The 20902-nt window shown below is 36.1% G+C and overlaps 1 protein-coding gene across 6 annotated transcripts in view; it reads left to right on the forward strand.

Annotated features, from left to right (window-relative positions):
- The window catches only part of hoxc11a (homeobox C11a), a 77534-nt gene that overhangs the window by 21897 nt on the left and 34735 nt on the right, over window positions 1-20902 (forward strand). Inside the window, exons 4-5 of one of the 6 annotated variants that reach the window (XR_006403387.1) lie at window positions 8674-8785; window positions 8984-9348. The exons of the other annotated variants lie outside the window; for them this stretch is intronic. The gene's annotated coding sequence lies outside the window, so the exon portion shown is untranslated. Of the gene's footprint in view, window positions 1-8673; window positions 8786-8983; window positions 9349-20902 lie in introns of those variants that run through there. 6 annotated transcript variants of the gene reach the window in all.

The following is a 20902-nucleotide window of genomic DNA, read 5'->3' on the forward strand; positions in this document are numbered from 1 at the left end:
TCAAACATGCTAGTAGAATATTTTTCCAGGTACATCTCTCTGCATTTGCCCATTCACAAGGGATGGGCACTGAGAACTGGTCTTAAATTGGTACCGGTTACTGATTGGTCAGAATTGTAATCCAAATAAGCTCCTGTGGCATTCAATACTGCTATCAGTATTTAAGCATCATTCATTATTTAATTGTTTGTTTGTGTTTGTTTGCCTGCTGTTAAATTAACCTTCCCCCCACATGTAGCTTTCTATTAATGATGTGTCCCTTAGCATTGTGGGACTAAGTCATGGTCATGTTTACATTTGTGTTAAAGATTTCAAGAATGAGCTAACTGTAGCAAAGCAAATGAAAGCTATCACTGTGTACTGTAACAGTTTATAACATAGTTGTTGTGTGTAAGGGGGATAACAGTGGCAACTGGCTGGGACAATACACCATATATTCATAGTGTTTTGTGACTGAAGCAGCTGTTGATGTGCATGGGGATCTCTGGGATATGTTAACATGGCTGTTTTCATACTTGTATGTAGTACATTTATGTTTATATTTGTCTCTGTGTTGGGCTTGCTTCCCGACATGAGCTGAATCACCCCTTCAGCTTGCTTGATGTGCAGATCAGCACGTCTAGTTGAGATTTGGGAGGCATGCACATCTGCTTCTCATCGTTTTTCAGAGACATTACATGTATATTTTGGAGAAGCATAATTCCATCTTAATATGATGAGTCAACCTTAAGTCAACATGGAAACACTCATTGTCAGATGTAACAACTCTGCAGTTATTAACACTGCCAGTTTAAGCAGAAAGTTTAAAAACCAACATTAGCTACCTGCGCAGCTGGCTGACGTGCTTCAGTGGTCTTCCTAATGACAAACACTTAAATGTATGCCATGCATTTTCAAAAGCTTCCTTACATCTGATGTGTTACCCATTTTTCAAGCAACTAACTACCTGTGCTTACTTACTGAGTCACTGCTCTCAACACATTAGCCTCCATCTGGAGGAGAAGGCTTTTTTTTCTCTTTATGTACCAACAGTAATGTAAGCTAGATTGCAAATCAAAGGTTTAGATCACACACTGTAATTCTCTCTCAATGATCCCAGTGATGCCCACCTCTGCCAATCACTGTAGTAAAAGTGAAGACATTTAGCTCTTCAGTACACATTTCATGAGACACTACTTATGCACTGCATGCGCACAAGTGTGACATATTTAACCATGCTGTGTTGCACAAAGGCTCTACTCAGTTCATTTGTATTATTGAAATAGATTAATATCTGGACTGAAAATGGACAAAGGAAAAACAAAAGCATAGACTAAATATGATCAAAGGACATATATTAGTGTTCATTTAAGATGCTTAATTTTTATTTTTGTTCACCACTGCGACTGTACGACTTCACAAAATTGAGAGAAAGTTGGTGTTTTCATAAATTCAGTATTTAATTTGAAAATGCATGCCGCATGTAGTGCAGGTTAAAAATATGAAGTTTAATCAATCAATCCACCTATCTAAATCTATTTCTCTCAATCTTTATCTCTGTATGTCTTTTTATCTTCACTGTAAACCAATCAAACCATAGAAATCAATCTTGTTGATTTATGCTTTTCACTGCAGCTGGGTTGAGTCCTCTTATGTGTATTTATAGCTGTCGTGTGTGTGTGTGTGTGTGTGTGTGTGTGTGTGTGTGGTTCCTACAGCCTGGCTGTGTTGGGAAAACATGTGTTTATAATGTCGTCTTACTTGGATGAATAGATGTGTTAGACTGAAATGTACTATTATTATCTTGAGTCCATATGGGGATGTGAAGGTCTGTTTGTGCCTTTGTATGTTTGTGAATATTTCATAGAAAGCTTCACTCTAATGCACAGCTCATAATGGTCTGTTGCCGTCCACCCTCAAATAATCTGCACCTCAGTAAGTTTGAATCGGCATTTTGTTTCACAATTTAAAAAAAAAAAAAAAAAAAAAAAAAAAGAGGCATCAAATTCAATAGTTTATAAATACATACATATGTTTTATTTACTTGTCTTTCCAGAAACACAGGTGATATAATATACATGGGCAACATCATACATAAAATTAATTATTTTCAAGTTATTGTTTTTTTTCTACTGTGGTTGGACTTACTGTGTTATGTGGCTGACACCTCCGTAATAGATTCAATTGTGGGAAAAACGAAAAACATTCAAAGCGATAGATTTCTCAAAAATATTTTTTAAGCTGTTAGGTATTTTAGAGTCTTTTTATACACCTCTACTACTCTCCAGAAATACAACCTAATTACCACAAAGGCAGTCAACATAAAACCAGAACGTGTAAGTAAACACAATCTGTGTTGCTTAACTTAAAATAAAATCACAAACAAGAGTTTTAAAGTCTGCAGTGATGTTTTACTAGTGTGGAGTGGTTTGACCTCAGTGATGTTATACTACTCTTTTCATGGTTACACTTGACAAATGCAATAAACTATTTCTTTCTGAATGCTTTTCATCTATCTTACTGGCTATCACCTCTTATAAATAAATGCAGATATACTGTAATTATCACATTTATATTAATAATAATACTTACTCTAATGCTTCTGACTTCATTAACCTATTAGACAGCCTAGAATTAATTTAACACTGCTGCATATCAGTATGGTAATATACTGCATTTTATAAGCAGCTAAGAGCTATACATTAAAAATATTAGTCTTTGTTCATGGTCATTATTGTATATTTTTCATGCATCACTTACCACAACTCACATAAACAAACACTGAAGACATCATAGTACCAGAGCAGATCCATAAATGTTACAGCAGGTTAAGTTCAATGAAATGATTTACTTATTTAAAGGAATAATTTGATAAATGAGAAGATCAATACCTCTCTCAGGTCTGTATGGTAAATATGCTGCTGGAGCCAGCAGGTTTGCTTAGCTTAGGATAAAGACTGGAAAGGCAACCAGAAGAGATTCTGCTCCTGCCCGTGGCAATTTCTCCGGGCCAAGAAATAGTGCTGCAAATAACCCCCTGAAAATAAAAGCAAATTGTCATTTTTACACTTTACACCACACAGATATTTGTATGAAATAAACAAACAAGATGTAACATGGTAATTAGCTATAGTGGTTATTGTTGGCTAACTGTTTACCATCTTTATGCTAGTAATGAAAAAAAATGTCCAAATAATTTGATTATTTCATTTGGTACACTTGCATTTCAGGCACAAAATTCAGCAAAATCCAACAGATGTTATAATATAAGTACAGAATAAGTAAGCAATATTTCAAAAGCAATAGAGAGCAGAAATTAACTGATAGAAAGCAGCTCACAGGGACTACTGGACATCGCCTCAGTGATATTATTGCATTTCACTTTAAAGACACTTAGTTAAAGACCCAGCATATAATATATTTAGATACAACTGGGCAGCCCAACAATCCCACACCCATTTTATGTTGTTTAAAAAGTTTTTCAGTCACTGAGCAATGGTGACAAAGGAAATATACTGTATAATTTCAGACAATTTTTCAATCTGTGCTATCTTTAGTACAGTAACCTCGTAACTTGGTTTTGGATATATTTCAGTCAGCCAACTCACATGGAGTAGATTATTATGTAAATGTAGAATATGTACAGAATTAATGTTTGTCATTTAGGCTCTGACCACGTCGCTGCCCACAAGGAAACATCAAGCTCAGCACGCTAGGGAGTGGGGAATATACTCAAAGCCTACAGGTGGTTGCTGGGGTGGAGGTGGGGTTTTTGCAATGCTATACGAATAGCAGCAGCAGTCTTAGCGAAGTTTGTGTGAGCGGCGTGGCAAGTACATTGCCGTGATTAAAAGGCTTAGTTGGATATACGTTGCAGTGAGAAGAATACGCCGTGTAAGTAAAGTGACGACTCAGGTTTCCTGCCTGAACTGCCTCGCGAGTGTTGCTTCATTAATGGTTTGGGTGGACTGAAAAAAAAAAAAAGTTTAACTGCAATACCTTCTCTGAAACTGAGTCAGCCAACTCTGTCTCTGTAAACTCTCTAAAAATCAGGGATACAAAGGAAGGAAGATGCACTTAACACTGAGCCAGAGGAGCAGGAAGTACACAGATCCTTTACACAACTGGAGGAAGACCTACTGCCACAGAGCAGTAAAGCACTTCTTCTCAGAATGCTATCGCCTTTGTCCCATTAACTGGTCACATGTTCCCACTTATATTGAAAAAGCTGCTATTGTGAGGAAATTAATGGAATTGTTTTGGAATGATGTTCAGAAAAACTATTTCATCTACCAACAATGAGAGTACACATGAAGTATTGTCTGCAGAGAATTATTTAAGTAGTAGCTCACTTATATTATCTAAAAATAGTGATATCCCAATACACTAGCATAAACAAGGGGCATCCTGGAGGCCTAGTAGTTAATACAAATGTTGTATACTGTGAGTGCAACGTGATCGCAATGTCCCAGTTTGATTGTTGTGTGTCAAATCCCCCCACCCCCCCCCCTCCCCGTTTCCTGTCACCTCTTATGCTATTGAAAAATGAGGGGAAAAGTGCTAAAAAGTTGCCATTACATGAGACTTTTGCTAAATCCATGCAGTTTAAATATTGTTATATTTTGTTTTTTTTAATTGAAGGTTCATTAGAGGCATTAATGAGATATACTTTAATTAATGTGATGTCTTTTTTTCACTGTTTTATATCCAAACTGCAAGAAGTAAAAGAGGAAACACTGTGATACTTTAGAAGTACATGAGACAATCTGTTGCCTTTCATAATGCTCCTGCATTCATGCCCTTCATGAATGCTGGACATTAAACAACATTCACAGTTTCCTTCTCAATTTTATGACAAAATATTTTGTAGATTTATCTTTTTTTGGTTAACTTCTTGTGTATACAGATGTTTACTCACATAAATGAAGAGCACTTTTAAATATTACTCTTTAATAATACCAAACAAAGTCGACCTATCACATTATGTCAAATGACCAGCGGTTCTTTCAGACTTCATATACATTACTTTGTGATTGATGCCTACAAAAGCAACAGACCATGGCTCACTCTCTGATTGCCTGTTTACAGGGCTCTGACATTTTTATAGCCCTCCTAATACCATTACAAAGTATTACTTCAACAGCGGGGCTCTCGCCTTTCCTGTAGAATTAGATACAGAAGGCTGTTTGCTGTGATCACTTGAGGCAGCACAGTTGTGAAAATGAGCTTTTGTTGAGGCTGCATAAGAGTTTGCGTATTGACTTTTCAACTTCCACATTGTCAAGGGTGTTCTGGCAGATTTTGTTTAAAACTAACTGCATCAAGACAAAAGATTGTGTTTGAAGTATCTCACACTTAATATTTAAAATATGTACAAGAGTATTAAATCAATTGTAAAAGCTCACATAGCGGTCATAGGTCGGATTATTTGCTCTATGAATGTCAAGTTCAGGTTTATGTCACCTTGGCGATTGGACCATGTAATCAAATGTTGATGATGTGTTGCAAATAGGGCTGCAACAAATTCATCATTGATTAATATGTCAATTATTTTCTTTTAAAATGATTTTTTTAGTTTAGCCTATTAAAGACAGAAAATCAATAAATCCTCACATTTGAGATACTGAGACCAATAAATGTTTGCTATTTTACTTTTAATGATGAATGAAAATAAAAGGAATAACTGACTAATTGTTTCATCTCTCATGGAAATGTTGGTCCTTCCCAGTTTTTAGTAAACATGCTGGACTGTGCATGAAATTGTTGATATAATTTGTATTATTAAATTAACTGTAATTAATTCATCTGTTGTAATATCCTACTTCATCATCTTCATCAACTTAGCTTCATGGAAATTTAGACCAGCTGTACAAGAGAAATATATTTTCATGGTATGCACAAAATGTTCACAAACTAACCTCATTCGTCACTGCATAGCAACACTGTTCTGTGAGCAGATGAGTGGGTGAATTATATCACATATTTAACACTGAAACATTTACAGTAGCTTTATCTGAATTAAATGTGCTTTACTAGAGGATATGTAACATCCAGCGAGCAGCAATGGAAATGTGCCTGCAAATCCTTATAGCTTTCCCTGAAAGGGAGCTTAAAGAATGATCTGCTCTGCATTTACTGGTTGCTCATTGTTTTTTGTGACAGATGTTGAAACCAAAGTGGAAAAAAGGGTTTTTAGCACTTCTGAAGAAGCAACTGCTAGCAGCACACATATATGAAATATATGAATATGAATATAAGTGGCAGATTGGACTGTTGCCACATAAATAAAAGTGCATGAAACAACAACAGTTACTCTGCATGCTATTAGCTTTCACCATCGCCCAGACTGTAGAGTTGCTGGCAACAACCAACGTTGTACAGAACACAGAATTTTCCTTAACATGAATATCTCATCATTCTCTTATTCAGCATCAGCTTATTATCATTATTATTATTATTATTATTATTATTATTATTATTATTATTATTATTATTATTATTATTTAACATTTCTGATTTGCAACACTTTACCTGATTCACTGACAACAAAAAGGACTGAAACATGATCAAATCTAGATGAAGACAACTTTTACGCATGGCAGGTAGGAAAGGTTCACACATTCAGTGTTACCCACTTAAATGCATTTTGTATATCCTTGAGTTCTAAAAACGTGTTAAATGTATTTCCTTCGTCATTAAACATTTGCACAGCAGATATTTTGAATATTTTAAATCGTCTATTGTCTACATTCCTGTTTGGTAGCTCACGGTCTTTTTCTTTACTGCCTTTGCTGGCACATTTCTACACTTGTTGATGCTTTACTGCCACCAACTGTGGATCAGCAGAAACCGCTGGCATAAATGTGGATTTTGTCGTCCACGTGTCCGCAGTCGTACATGTGAGTCCCTGTGCGTGTGTGCGACACAAAGAAAATGAAGACCTACTGGCAAAAACATTGCTCCATAGCACTACTAGTGGTCAGAAACTCCAATGGGTAACTTTAAGGGTAGGGATAGATTGTGGTCATGGCAAATAAGGTATGGTAAAAATAAGGTATGGCTCATGTTTCTCTTGCACCATACACTTTTGACCTGATGTGTATTTTTACACTTAGTCTGTTTTCTACAGTGATTGTGTATTGGGCTCTGAGAGGTGCCAAAACATGGGTGATCTACACTCAATACTGTGTTTGAATGCATCCTGTGAATAAACAGACGTAGGACTGAAGCTGCTGCTTCTCTGCTAACGTGCTGCTTTTGCCACACAGCTTGTTGTAGACACTGTGTGACGCACAGCACGCCCATTCACCACCCTAACCTCAACATCCTGGAGCTGCAGTCAGACCGAACTCTACCCGCGTGGTGTGGCCAAAAGCAGGGGAGGACAGGAAATGAAGTGTGTAGGGTTGTAAACATAAACTGCTGCAACATCAGTTCACATAGTTGTAAATTATACAGCGTTTCATCAAACATTTTACTCCTTATCCTCTGTCACTGTCCTTGCACTCACTATACAGCCAAGCAGCATCTCTTCTACTCTGCCGCTTGTATTCTTTCACCGTGCCGTTATAAAAGAAGAGGTCTGAATAGGAGGTCAGTCCCACCCCCTCTCTCAACTACGATTTTGCGTGTCAAAGTTCAATCAGATTGGACTGGACTGGAAGCAAATGCGTCTTGTCCCGTTCCATAGACAAATGAAAGGGAAGAGATTTTTGGTCTGAATGTGCAATGACTCGTTACACATACAGTAGGGCACACTACTTCCTGCATTGGCACTGACCATAAATCATGAAGTGAAGAATCGTCCAATATGGACGTAATTACTGGGCTGAAATAAGTAGCAGTGGAGTTTATAATCTTGGTTAGACAACACTTCCCTTAGCTGCTTGAAATTTAAAGCAGTTCAGTTTGCATCAACAATAGCTTGACACAGCAAGGGACATTATTACAGCTCTGATGGCACAGCAAAGGAGGTATCCGTAAATGGTGAGGTTCCTATTTGTTAGATAAACATCACCACAGCAGCCTAGGAGTGAAACCAAAATTCAAATCACAGCAACTCATACTTTACAGAGGAGCTACAAAACTACTGAAAGAAAATGTAGCAATGACTCCTTTCTAGTTGGCTGTGCGACCACATATATTGTTTTCCTGTGACATCGACACAGCTTGGTTGCAGGCAGGGACCTTCAGGACTCAGTTCTGCTGTTTAGCAGAATAATAATTTTGTGGGTCTGCATGGTTACCCCCTGCTATGAGGACACAGTGGAAATGCACATCAGCATGCCACACCACTGTGCTATAGTGCGCTATACTGCAGAGTGTCCCACTCTTCCTAATTAAGATACTGCAGTTTTCCTGTCATCTATTTGATATTTTTCGAAAAAAGTGATTTGCAGGTTGGTAACCATGAATGTAATGTACAGTATGCAAGTTACTTACATTTATGATACGTGTTTTGTTTGTATTGAAATCTTTGCATTTTATTTGTTTAATTACTGTTATTGTGCTTCAGTTGTTTATGCAGTCTCTAGTCTTTGCATTACTGGTGGGGCTGTCAAAATTTACCCAATTATTTTTATTTTACATTGTGCCCCATTTTTTTTGGTCACATTTTTTCTTTAGTGTCAGCAGTGACTGCTAGAAATCTATCAGTACATTTTCCTTAAATGTGTGTTTGATTTTATTTCTTAGCTGCTGCTGTTGTTGCTCAAGACTCAGGCCAGTAACAGGCAGCTGGGACGCCATGTGTTTGAAAAGCCCCCAGATCTCCTACATATACTGTAACTCTGATCACACCCAGCAGGTAAAAGCATTTGACCTGCCTTTAATCACATTTTTCAAGGCTTTCATGGACTTCTAATGAGCATATATGATAATGGTAAAAATGTATTTTTCAATCCAGTGCCAGTACTTTTGATAAACCTACTTTTAGCACTTTGCAACCCTTGGTTTGGAAAAGTGATTCTTCTTCTTGTTTTAATTAAAATATTCTCCTTCACAGCCAAGGACATCAGTGGTGTGGTAGGCAGACTTTCAAGCTTTTGTTTTAACTCATGCATCTATGAGAGTGAAGAACAAAACCACAGAAGTAAGGACTAAGAGGTGAGGTGAAGAGGGGGAGAAAAACCAGTCTAGATTTAGTTGCCTTCTATAGTCATAAAATGGATGTAAAACCTGCTGTAGCCACTTGGAAGTTGTTGTCAGCCAGGCTGACTCAGCTAGACTCAGAGTAACACCAAGTTTGATGTGAAATGCCTGGTGAAATGACACCGTCTTAAACCAGAAGTAAAATGTATCCAAAATATTGAATTGCACAATTAAAAGTAATTAAAAGACGAAATAAAATATGAGTTTGCTGAAATTGGATCATTGTTGCAGGTTATTTTACATGGATATAGAAATAGGGGGTATTGAACATATGAAGTAAAATTACAGGAATAAAAAGAAGGACATGAACTAAAAGAAACTAGACAGAGACTACATGAACTTTTAACATACAAGGCAGAAGGAGCTATGCGCTTCTTAAGCCAGAGATATGAAATGAGTGATAGAGCAAGTGGTTTACTAGCATTCCAATTACGAAAGTCCCAATCAAGTAGAATGGTTGCAAAGATAATGCACCCAAAATCTGAGGAATCTTTGATCACCAAAAGATATAGCAGAAGCTTTTGGAGCTTATTTTAGAGATTTATATGTCAACTCAGATTTCACTTCAATAAGGACTGAAAACAGATTTCTTTTCAAAAATACATTTACCATCAATGATCGAGGAAGAGGCACTTCATATGACAATACCAATAACACAACAAGAAGTTTTGAAAACTATAAAATCCTTGAAAAATAATAAATCACCAGTAACAGACGGATTGCCCAGATGATTTTATAAATCTTTTGCAGAACATATTACACCAATACTGGTTTAAGTCTTCAGTTATGTGATTCAAAGGGGGTCCTCCACAAACATGGTCTGAAGCTATTATCTCTGTGTAAGAGGAGAAAGATTCAACTAAATGTGGGGGATATAAACCAATCAGTCAGTTATGCAGTGACCTGAAAATATTAACCAATCTTCTGGCACAAAGAATGCAGAAAAATATTGCAAAACTAATTAAAGCTGATCAAACAGGGTTTATTCAATTTTGACTGGAGGCAAATTACATAGGAATAACTATAAATATCATATCAAGAGCCCAAAAGAATAAACAAACATCCTTAATGCTCAGTCTTGATGCAAAAAAGCATTAAATAGTGTTTCCTATATGAAACACTTAAAGCATTTAGATTTAATTCTATATTTATTAAGTAGATGAAAACTATTTATAACGATCCAAAATCATGTATCAGAGTGAATGGGAATTGCTCAGATTTTTTCCCTCTTAAAAGAAGGGTTAGACAAGGGGACTGTCTTAGTCTGTTATTATTTCCTGTTAGTATTGAACTGCTGGCACAGACTATAAGGCATAATAAAGATATACTGTATGTGGAATAACTGATGATCGACATAAAGAACACAAAATATCCCTGTTTGCAGACGATATACTTGTATTCATTAGCAAACCTTCATCATCCATACCTGCTATGCTGAAGGATTTAAATGAATATGGAAAAATCTCAGGCTTCTAGACTAATGGAACAAAATATGTTGTAATGATGCTCTCTGGGAAGAGGCCAGCTGTACTGGAGGAAAAAGTAAAGTTTCAGTGGACCAAGGGTTATGTATTTAGAAATAATAATAATACCCTTAACATTCCAATTATTTAGAGCTTACTATGAAAAATTGATAACAGAGATAAGACAAGTGGGAGCTTTTATCTCTGACATTAATGGGTAGAGTAGAAACTGTAATTAATTAATACATTACCATACCTGTTTCAGTCACTTCCATTAATTATTTCAAAATCTATTTTTAAAACCTTAGACAAAATGAATTCAAATTTTGTGTGACAAAATAAAAAGGCAAGAATAAGTTATAAAAAGCTACACAGTTCTAAAAGGGATGGAATGGATGGAAAAGGAATTACCTAATTTGCGAAATTATTACTGGGCAGCACAATTCAAAACTATAATGTCATGGATAACAGAAGATATAGATTCAATGTGGGCAATTGAACAGAACCCCTGTCCAGTACCACTAGGTTCTCCACAATTCTTGAGTCAGAGAGAATGGAAAAAAACTCAAAATAAAGAATTAATGGGCTGAGAAAACCTGGAAAATATGGTCTAAAATAAGGAATAAGCTAAAAACTACCAAAATTGCAATCAATCCAGAATTTCATCCATCCAGTACTGATTTTGGCCTTAAGAAATGGATGGATGGGGGGCTGGTGTACATTGGTCAATTATTTGATGGACAAATACTAAAGTCATTTCAACAACTCATTCAATAATTTAACTTACCTGCCCAGGATCAATATAAATTTCTACATGTCAGACATTATCTTCAGAAAAATAAGGAATGGGAAAACATATTAAGGGAACCATCTAACATAAAACAGCTTTTCATAAGATGTCAAGAAGGACTTATTTCAAGATTCTATAGAGCATTACAACACAATCTTAAGGATAAAGATTTGGATAGTAAAAAAAACTGGAATTGAACACTAATTTCTGAAAACAAATAGGATGAAACTTGCTTGTCTGGTCATAAACTAACAAATATGCCAAACTGTAGGGAGTTTGACTGGAAGGTCAAAAACAGGTATTTCAGAGCTCCAGTCATAACGGCTAAATATGTAGAATCTTCCGGATTATGTTGAAGTGGTTGTGGCCACCAAGGAGACCTCTCACATATATTATGAGCCTTTCCAAATCGGCATGGGTACTGGGAGGATGTAAAAAAGGAAATCGAACTAAGCTTGAATGCAAAATTAAACTTTGACCCAAAGGTATTCATCTTAGGTATCCTTTTAGGAAATCAAATTGTGAGAAAGAAAGTGTATTTATTAAGGGCTCTTCTTTTAATAGCAAAAAAAAACAAAAACAAAAAACTATTACAATCGTATGGTTGCAGCCACAACCCCCAAACATAAAACAATGGCAACAAAAGGTGAATGAGGTGTTTATGGAAAAGGTCACAGCTAAAATACAGCTGAAAATGAGCATTTTTATGGACATATGGTCACCATGGATATTGGCCATGTCAAAAACAAAGAGCTAAAACTTAGAAAATTGGTATGTCTCCTGAGTTTTTTTTCCAATGACTATTTAATTGTTTGTTTTGTATTTTCTTTGGTTATATTAAGTAACTTGTTTTATTGGTTTTTGTTTATCCATATGTCTCTATTCCGAGAAATTCATATGTAAAGATATACAAGAGAATGCAGAGATGTTTATTTACTAGATGATGGAATGTCTGAATTGTATGGCACAAATAAAAAGTTAAAAAAAAGGAAAAGCAGGACATGAAAGACAGTGTGTAAACTGTGCAAAGTAAGAGCAGTGCAGTATAATGAGACAATCGGGAAGCAGGGACAGATGCTGGTTTAACTCAGCTATCTGAGCATCAAAAGGTTGGCATACGAAGAAATGAATGAAAAATATACAGAATATTTAATGTTAAATATTTCTTTCTGTCATTATACTCACACTGCAGTAAGAAAACAAATTTTTTACATATGAAGGAAATGTATTATATTTGCATCACCAGGTCTACAAAAGACAACACATATGGTAAGAAAATGTACAGGTCTGCAGGTGCACACTGTACACACGATCCTTGTATCTGTATGTTAAATATACATTTAATGTGTGCAAAGAAAGCCATGTACAGGGCATAAAGGTGCTGTATGTAGTTGTTCCTCCTCTAAAAACACAAAATGGAGGAATAAAGTGTTAGTGTGCAAAAATACTTTCTTATTGTTTTGGGGACTTTTTAGGGGACTATTAGAGCCTTTGATTTAAACTGCTCGACTCCAGAAATGTATAGAACAAGAATGTGACACAGTTGCGCTGAATATCCACAAGAGATGTGACCTTTAAGTTTTTATTAAAAATGTTCCATCAGGACTTTCCCTTTCATGCCATCAATCATGTGGAAGGACTCTGTGACTTTTTTTTTTTTTTTTCCAAATGGCAGATATCCGGTTTTGGAAAAACTCCTCTCTTGTGGTTATTATACCCACACACAGTATGGGAGCAAGTTGTAAAAACGACATTTTCCTTGCTCAGTTGACTGGGTGTACATAAATATACACACACACAAACAAGGTCTGTCCACTCAGAGTATCCATCACTCTCCTTCAAACTGCTTAGAGTGAAGTCAGTGTGTCTGCGTGTGTGTGTAGTGCTATGTGAAAACTGAAATGTTGTCTTTCTTATAGTTACTTGTTTACTCATGATTTCCTGTCTGTACTGTTTGCGCAAAACATCACAAGAAAGAAGTGTTCATCAAATTAATGAAGTTATTTGCAATACCCTTATACTAGTCATTCTATTTATTTATTTACTTATTCATTATCTACCAAACTGTATAGCCAACAGTCAAATAGCTGGTGATAATTACTCTGTATTTTAGTTATACAAGTTCTGAATATAGTTTGGTACTGGATTAAATCAGGTCTTCAGGGGAAAATGTCAGACAGTGTTTTTATTTTTTATTCTAGCAGCCAACACAGATGTTCCTTTGAACAATTGAACTCTAATCAGAAATCTGTTCTCTTCAGTGAATTTATTAAAACAGAATCCATTTCAAAATTTTCAGCTGCAGAAACAAAACAAATACCGGACCAGTATTTGCTATATATTGTTGGCTTGTGAGATGCTTAGTAATTCCTGCTCTAAGATCAGGAAGACAATATATAATATATATAACCTATATGACTGTGGTGCTGATGAGAAGAGTCTTTTGATATTTCACAGCATTTGAGTAGTTGACATTGCGTTGGTGACGCTGCAGACATGCAGGCATTAGTTTTCAGATACATTGTACTCTAGTGTGCTAGATCTGAAAAACATTTTAACTCTTTTCAGGAACTTTTCCAAATATTTATTTGACTGTTTTAGTTTTCCGTTCTTTTCAGTTTCTTGTTGCAACTCTAAGACAGACAGATGTGCAAACAAAGAAAGTACAGACATTAGACACAGAACTGTTTTTGTCCTACAAAAGGATTGTCAAAGTGAATGAAATGTGCACTGTGACTGAACTGAATTCTTGCTTAACATTGTTTTTAATGTTGCTACCCTTGTTGCTACCCTTCTATTTGTTGTGATAGACATTAGATAATCCATGTACCAAATGGTGCAATTCTCCAAAGGCTAACGACAAAATGAGACAATGTTTGTTATAATAATAATGAGAACATCATCAGATATTACATTATTGTACATTTTACATTGCATTATAGTATATTTTATATCATATTTTAGAGCAATCAGTACAAAGAAAGATTAAATGTACTGACTGATTAATGTTAACTGCATGCTATGACTACTGTAAAATAATTAGCAAAAAAATAACTATGCAGTAAAAAGAATTATATGAATGAAAAGAAACTTTCATGGAAAACCTTGCAAACTCACAAAATACAATAAAACTTGTAAAACTCTTACCCTCACATGATAAAACTCATGCAAAAAGAACAATGGGTCATCGCTGCAGCAAAGAGGCTCTTAATATTCACTCTGCAAAAATCTCAATTCAACTTCTACAAAATAACATTTGTAGTAAATGCTGTTTCTAGTATATATAAAATATAGTTTTGTATCACCATAGTGAAGAACATAACTTAAAATAACTGCATCATGCAGTAGAAGTTCCTAATTGATTTAAAATCGATGGTCATTTAGCAGCCTGTGGGTCACATCTGGCTTCATCTTAAAACTGACCACCCGATCAATTTTTCAGCTTTAAGAGTCAGTGCCTCACAGTCAATTCAATCTGCAGTTTCAGGAATGTCATTTAATGGCAGTTTATATGGTAAGGCTGGATGCATAAACACTGAAGTCGCTTTACCGTACATCTCCACCAGCTCTTGAAACGGACTTCCCCAGATTCTTGGCCAAACTAAATGGTCTGTCTTGTTTACCCTGACCTTAAGCAAGGTCATGAACAAATATTTCTACTTGAGGATATTTCCAGAGGATATTTTCAAAATAGTCAAAGCAGGCATAAGAGAGACATTTACACATGGGAGATACAGCCGAGATGTGTTCAGTGAACCACCAATATTCATTGTGAAAAATTAGATCATTTATTAGAACATTTTATCTACTTCCTGGCTTAAGGTTCTGTACTCACTGTCCATTTACAATGTGTAGCTGTGTTCACATTGTCTGTTGAATGTTAAGTAAATCCCTTAATAGAGATTACATGTCTTTGGCATCCAATTTTGCAGCTGCTCTCAGTCAGAGCTTTGTTTTCTGCATGAATACTTTAATTAGACTTGACTACTACAGTTTGATGTATGCTGATACACACTCCTAGGCATTTGGCACTTTTCTTCAACAATTAAGAACTGCCTAAATTAGAAAGACTGTATATATAAAACATTGCACTAGTGTAGAGAAATGATTATAAATACTGAATATATCTCCCAAAAGATAAAGTTATTGTTTTAGCTTCTCAAAACAGTGAACATCATTTATTAATGATTAAAACCAGCACTTTTCCTGGAACATAGTAACCCATATATTTTAAAAATGTATATATTTTCCAAAAATACATATAGTTACATATTTTATTGCTTTTTATATTTTGATATTAGATTGTATGTCTGTTTATATATATATTTTACTGTTGTGCTGTAATGGATCCTCCCAGCCAAAGTGTTTCACATGATTGTACATGTGTAACCGCAGTGACAATAAACAGCTTGAATCTTGAGTCCTGTTATCTAATATTGAGTGAATATATTGTGGAGATTGAATGGTGAATATTAATCTTTAATGTGTTGGTTATTTGGAATTGGATTGCGCCACTGGAAATAAGATTATTTTTTAAACAATAGTCTGATTTGTTTCTTCACAGTCTGACCTAATGCTACGTGAGAAACGGATTTTTGTTTTGTATTGTTCTCTGCATTATGAGTCAACAGGTTACAACAGGTCAGATGGCCTGTTGTTGCACATTAATTTGTACTCTGTATCATAGTCTTGAAATGATTGCCATATAACTACATGTAAAACCCTCTCACGCATTTAATATCTTACCGATGCGGATTATTTTACAGCCTATTCAAGCGTTAATTATGCAATTAAATAGAAAATTAATTAAAGCTTTGGAGCACCGATGCTCATTTCTGGTGATATAGTTGCAGAATCCAAGGTCCGAAGTTTTGGAGTTTTGTTGGCTTTTCCATAAAATCCCACGCAGCAAGAAAAAGTGAGAGAATGTGGTTTTCCATAGCCCTATTACTCCCCATATATTAATAAAAGTGCTGCAGTTTCGTACATTTGGTTTGCATTTAAGTGCTTTTTATGGAATAATTCACAGAGATAGCCGATGCTCAGATTTTTAAGATCACCGCTTTAAACAAAACAACGAGTTGTTGGGACCTGGACACAAAATTTCATGATATGGAATTCCTATTGCATGTTATTTATCTAATTATTTGTTTGTTTATTCGTGTTTATGATGTAAATTACCCCAGCTTGACTAAGTTTATATCTTTCTTGAATTCATGCACGTGTTTTTAAAATGAGTTCAAATAAATGTTTTAAATGTGATGTGATTATGAGTAATTCTGAGGATATTGCCTTTAGTTATGACACAATTTCACTCTTAACATCATTTTCTGGTGGTTAACAATGTGAGACAAAAGACATGTTTGTGCTGGTCTTCAGAAAAAGCGCTTCGAAATTAAGAAAATATCGAATTTTAATAAGATCGGATCGGATTTCGAAACCGAAGTTTTGTTTGCTTCATTTGGGTCCGATTAAATGTCGAGCCAGAATTTTTGATGCGTATGGCAGGGTTGATAACATCATTATCTCTCTACATATTATTATCTACCGACATAATTAAAACCGGTCCGCTTAAAATAAATCATGTTTGACCATTTGACAATAATTGTCATCTGGAGATGCTGATAAGATTATTCGCAGTTTTTGTTTCGTTTCTTTTTTTGGCCCACAGGTTGAACGGGCTCTTGGCTATTTTTTCAGTAGGATCGGATTTGGACCTCGCTTATGCAAACGGCTACTGTGTTGGTTTACGAGCGAGGTGAGAGAGGTGAGGGGTGTCCTCTCCTCTCCTCTCCTCTCCTCTCCTCTCCTCTCCTCTCCTCTCCTCTCCTGCACACCCAGCTCTGTCGGTGCACAGTGACTTTGTGCACAGTGACTTTGAACTTGAACTCCGTCTTGCCTATCTTCATAATCTGTGCAATACACTGGTACAAGTGGATCTACTCTAATTTCGGTCCACGGTTTAATTGACTTTGTTGGTCCATCAGTTCATCTCTGTGCGTAGGCCGTGCGCAGGATGGAGTGCGCAAAAAAAGAAATCAAGAACAGTGTGATTTCACTGTGAAGGTAGTACTCGCCCAGAGTGAAGGCGAATGTAGGCCTATAAACTTTAGCATAACTCCATTATTCCGCTTTGGTCCTCCAGTCTGTCTCTAATTTAAATCAAGTTTCGGTTACTTTGTCTTCCACTGCCTTTTCTGGTTCAGGAAACTGTGTGGCCTTGGGGGAAGTTTTAAATGAGACATATGGGATATCAAAATGTGGACGAACTGATGTTCGCTCTTGAAATTTTTGAAAAGTTGAATTTTTTTGTAAAGCAAAAAGCTCTTTAGGCTCCAGGACAACGAACCATGTTTATCGTCTACTGTCAAAAGCCCAAAAAACGCGCAAAGAGATGTGAAAGCGACCTGCAGCTGAAATAATTTGTATTTTGAGCAACGAGCCATTCGACTTTTAACTCCACATACAAGAAATAGTTCCTTTTGTATACATGTGAATTGATATTTGTTATCATGAGGAGTCAATCGCCTCTGTAAAAATATTTCAAATCGAAATTTTATATATTGAATTTAGGATTCACTGCTTTTGCTTTTCTCGCTCTGAGATCCAGCACCTCAGTAAATAGCATGTTATTACATAGCATACGGCACAAAAGAACAAATTCTTCCGTTGAAAACAACACGTGTAAACTACATAAAGAGGCTGATCTGAGGACAGCAGTTGCCAAATGTTTGGACTTGCATTCATGCAAAATATTACAGTTTAATGACTTCATTCTACCTCAAGCGTGAGACGTGTAGGCTGAAGGATATGAGCCAACAGTTGAGTAAGTAGCGCATGTAGTATGTTTGATTGCAGGTATGGCGCACTGGGAAAGACAACTTTGCACACACAAATACTTCCCTGGAGTCATTTCAAACAGTGTTGCTAGTGTCTCGTTGAAACTACAGTTGTTATTATTGGTAACAATATGCTTAAACCTACAGTATCAACTTGTTACCACACATAAAGAATCAGCGTCTATTTTAGCAGCCATGTTCAAACTTGATATCAAGCTCAGAAAAAAGAGGAAAACACGCTCTGATGATTTTGGTCGACTTGGCCTTTGTGAAGTCAAAATTACACTGACAAATCTGAGACTTGCTTTCAGTGGTTTCACCGTCAGTTTTCAATGTTAGAAGGAAATGTCTCATTGCCGCATAATTGTATTTTTTAAGTGCCACTTCTATTTGTGCCTGTACAACAGTAGTTCTCGCAACCACATGCTCCTGTTTGACAGGACTATAATGCATAAATAAATGTCAGTTTAGTACTAATATGGCTGCTTTTCTTTGCGTTTTTGTGTTGGATATGAATACGCTTGTAACAGCGTGGTCCAGTTTCCTGCAGCGGACTGATTCCTGGTAGCTTCTCCCGCAAGGTCTTTAATAAAAACTATTTGGATCGATATATTAGGTGCCTTATTGACAGCCAGGATTCAGAGTGTGGCTTCCTTTGCACCATTTCACTTAAAGAGTTCCTCCATCACAACGACTTCTCCAACAACAAGCAGGTGCAGACATCATTTTCCAGTCGGCGGCTCTTCCAAACCAACTTCCCATGTTGACTTTAGGCTCCTCATACAGTCACTGCTGGTCTAGTCCATACTGGACGAGGAAGTTGTTGTCCTTAAAATCGCTTCCTGTAAATTTCCCGGGTTTTTATTTGGCGTCTTAAAGCAAAGTGGGGATATCTAAACTATTTGACTATACCAAAAAATAGTGTTTCGTGGTATACATAAACTTCTTTCAAATGTTATTATACAGAAAAAATATAACCTACTCTTAATAATAGTATAAAAAAAGCAGTATAGCTTATAATATTGTTTATTTTAGGAGTTTTGTGATAACGTGAATGTAGAAATGTCGTCTACATGCCCCACGTGCTTTGTATAATAGTGAGGCACAAATAAGAATTATTAATCCAAAGGGAATTTTTTTTAAATTATAGATACATTTATAAGGCGATTTAAAGAACGTGACGTGTAATTTGTTATGTTAGTTCATGTGATTTATAAGTAGAGAATTTATTTTTCTAAATTATAGGGCTAAATCACAGTACTGCATTCGAGCGTAAGTTCGTTCACGTTTGCACACTTTGAGGAAACAACACAGACTATTCGCCTGTTTATATCATTGGTGATGTTTCCGTTCAGAAACTGTTATAATTTTACAGTATTGGCAAAACATGGTCTCAATGGACGATATAGTGGTGCGTTAATCTCACAAACATGCAGAACCCTGTCAGCGTTTTGACTCATTTTCTACATGTGCGCATTTCGAAAGCAGGCCTGGTAATGTACATACGCATGAATCAAAGTGGCGTGGAAATATTGGCCTGTAACACATTCCTTAAGATTTAGCAAGATGCCCTTAAAATATATTATTTTAATACATATTCCAGTTTCCAGGAGATTCAGTTTCCTTCCCCGTACTGCAGAACCAGCTGCTTATTGAAAAATACGATAACATTCAAAAATCGTTGCCAAATGGTCCAGGTTGATCAATTTATGTCTGACAATCAATATAAGAATCTAAATGTTAAACTTTAAAAAGTTTCAATTTTTAACATATTATTACCCCATTTGTAAAAGAAATGAACCCATCAGATAGGCTGTATAGTTCCACAAAGATCTGTTTCGGGCAACACATCGAAGCATAAAACCCTTTTTAAATGCACCTGTAGACATGTCTGATCCTTTTGGATTATCCTGCATATAATCTGATATATGCCCAAAGAGTTTAGAGCGCTTTATTCTTTCAGAGACGGAGTGAGATGATTAACGATGAACGTGTGTGTCTTTTGTTTTGCTGTCTGGACGGATGGAGCGACCGCCTCTCTTAACTTGAACTTGGACTTCCGACGAGACGCGTCCAACTGTGGATTTATTTAGTCTGCTTTCTCACTCGTTCAGCCACTGCGCTGCAGCATGAGTGTATGACTTTAGTCCTGCAGGACTCATTTGAGACAACGATGAACAAAAGTTTAGAGCACATTTTAAAAGAGCCATTTTCATGATAAATCCCATTAAGATATAAGACAGGACCACAATATTTGACGACACATTCCTTGACGTGTTGGTATCCTGCTCCGACGAAACATATCTTGATGTACTATTTTCTGTCAGAAAGTACAATTTAAAAACCTGCTGTCTATAGTAACCACACTCTTTTGGTGATTATACACCCTTAAGGCGCCACGCATCAGTCCATATTATGATACAAAGAATTACGTGTCCACATCTTTGGGCTCTTAGTCATTCGAAAACGTATTTACCAGCTTATGAAATCACCCAAATGTTTGTCTATGTTTGTAATCATCATTATATAGCCTGCTGTCTAATTTGTAGGACATTCTGTAAATATATGAAGCTGAATAGCTCACCATTTTTCCTCACTAATTTGCTTGCAGTTCACGGCTTTTCTCGAAAGTGGAAACAACACGTTGTGCTGCATAAACGACGCGCAAACATATCTTATTC

Source organism: Thunnus albacares, chromosome 5 (genome assembly GCF_914725855.1).
Source record: "Thunnus albacares chromosome 5, fThuAlb1.1, whole genome shotgun sequence".
In the NCBI taxonomy this organism is placed as follows: domain Eukaryota; kingdom Metazoa; phylum Chordata; class Actinopteri; order Scombriformes; family Scombridae; genus Thunnus; species Thunnus albacares.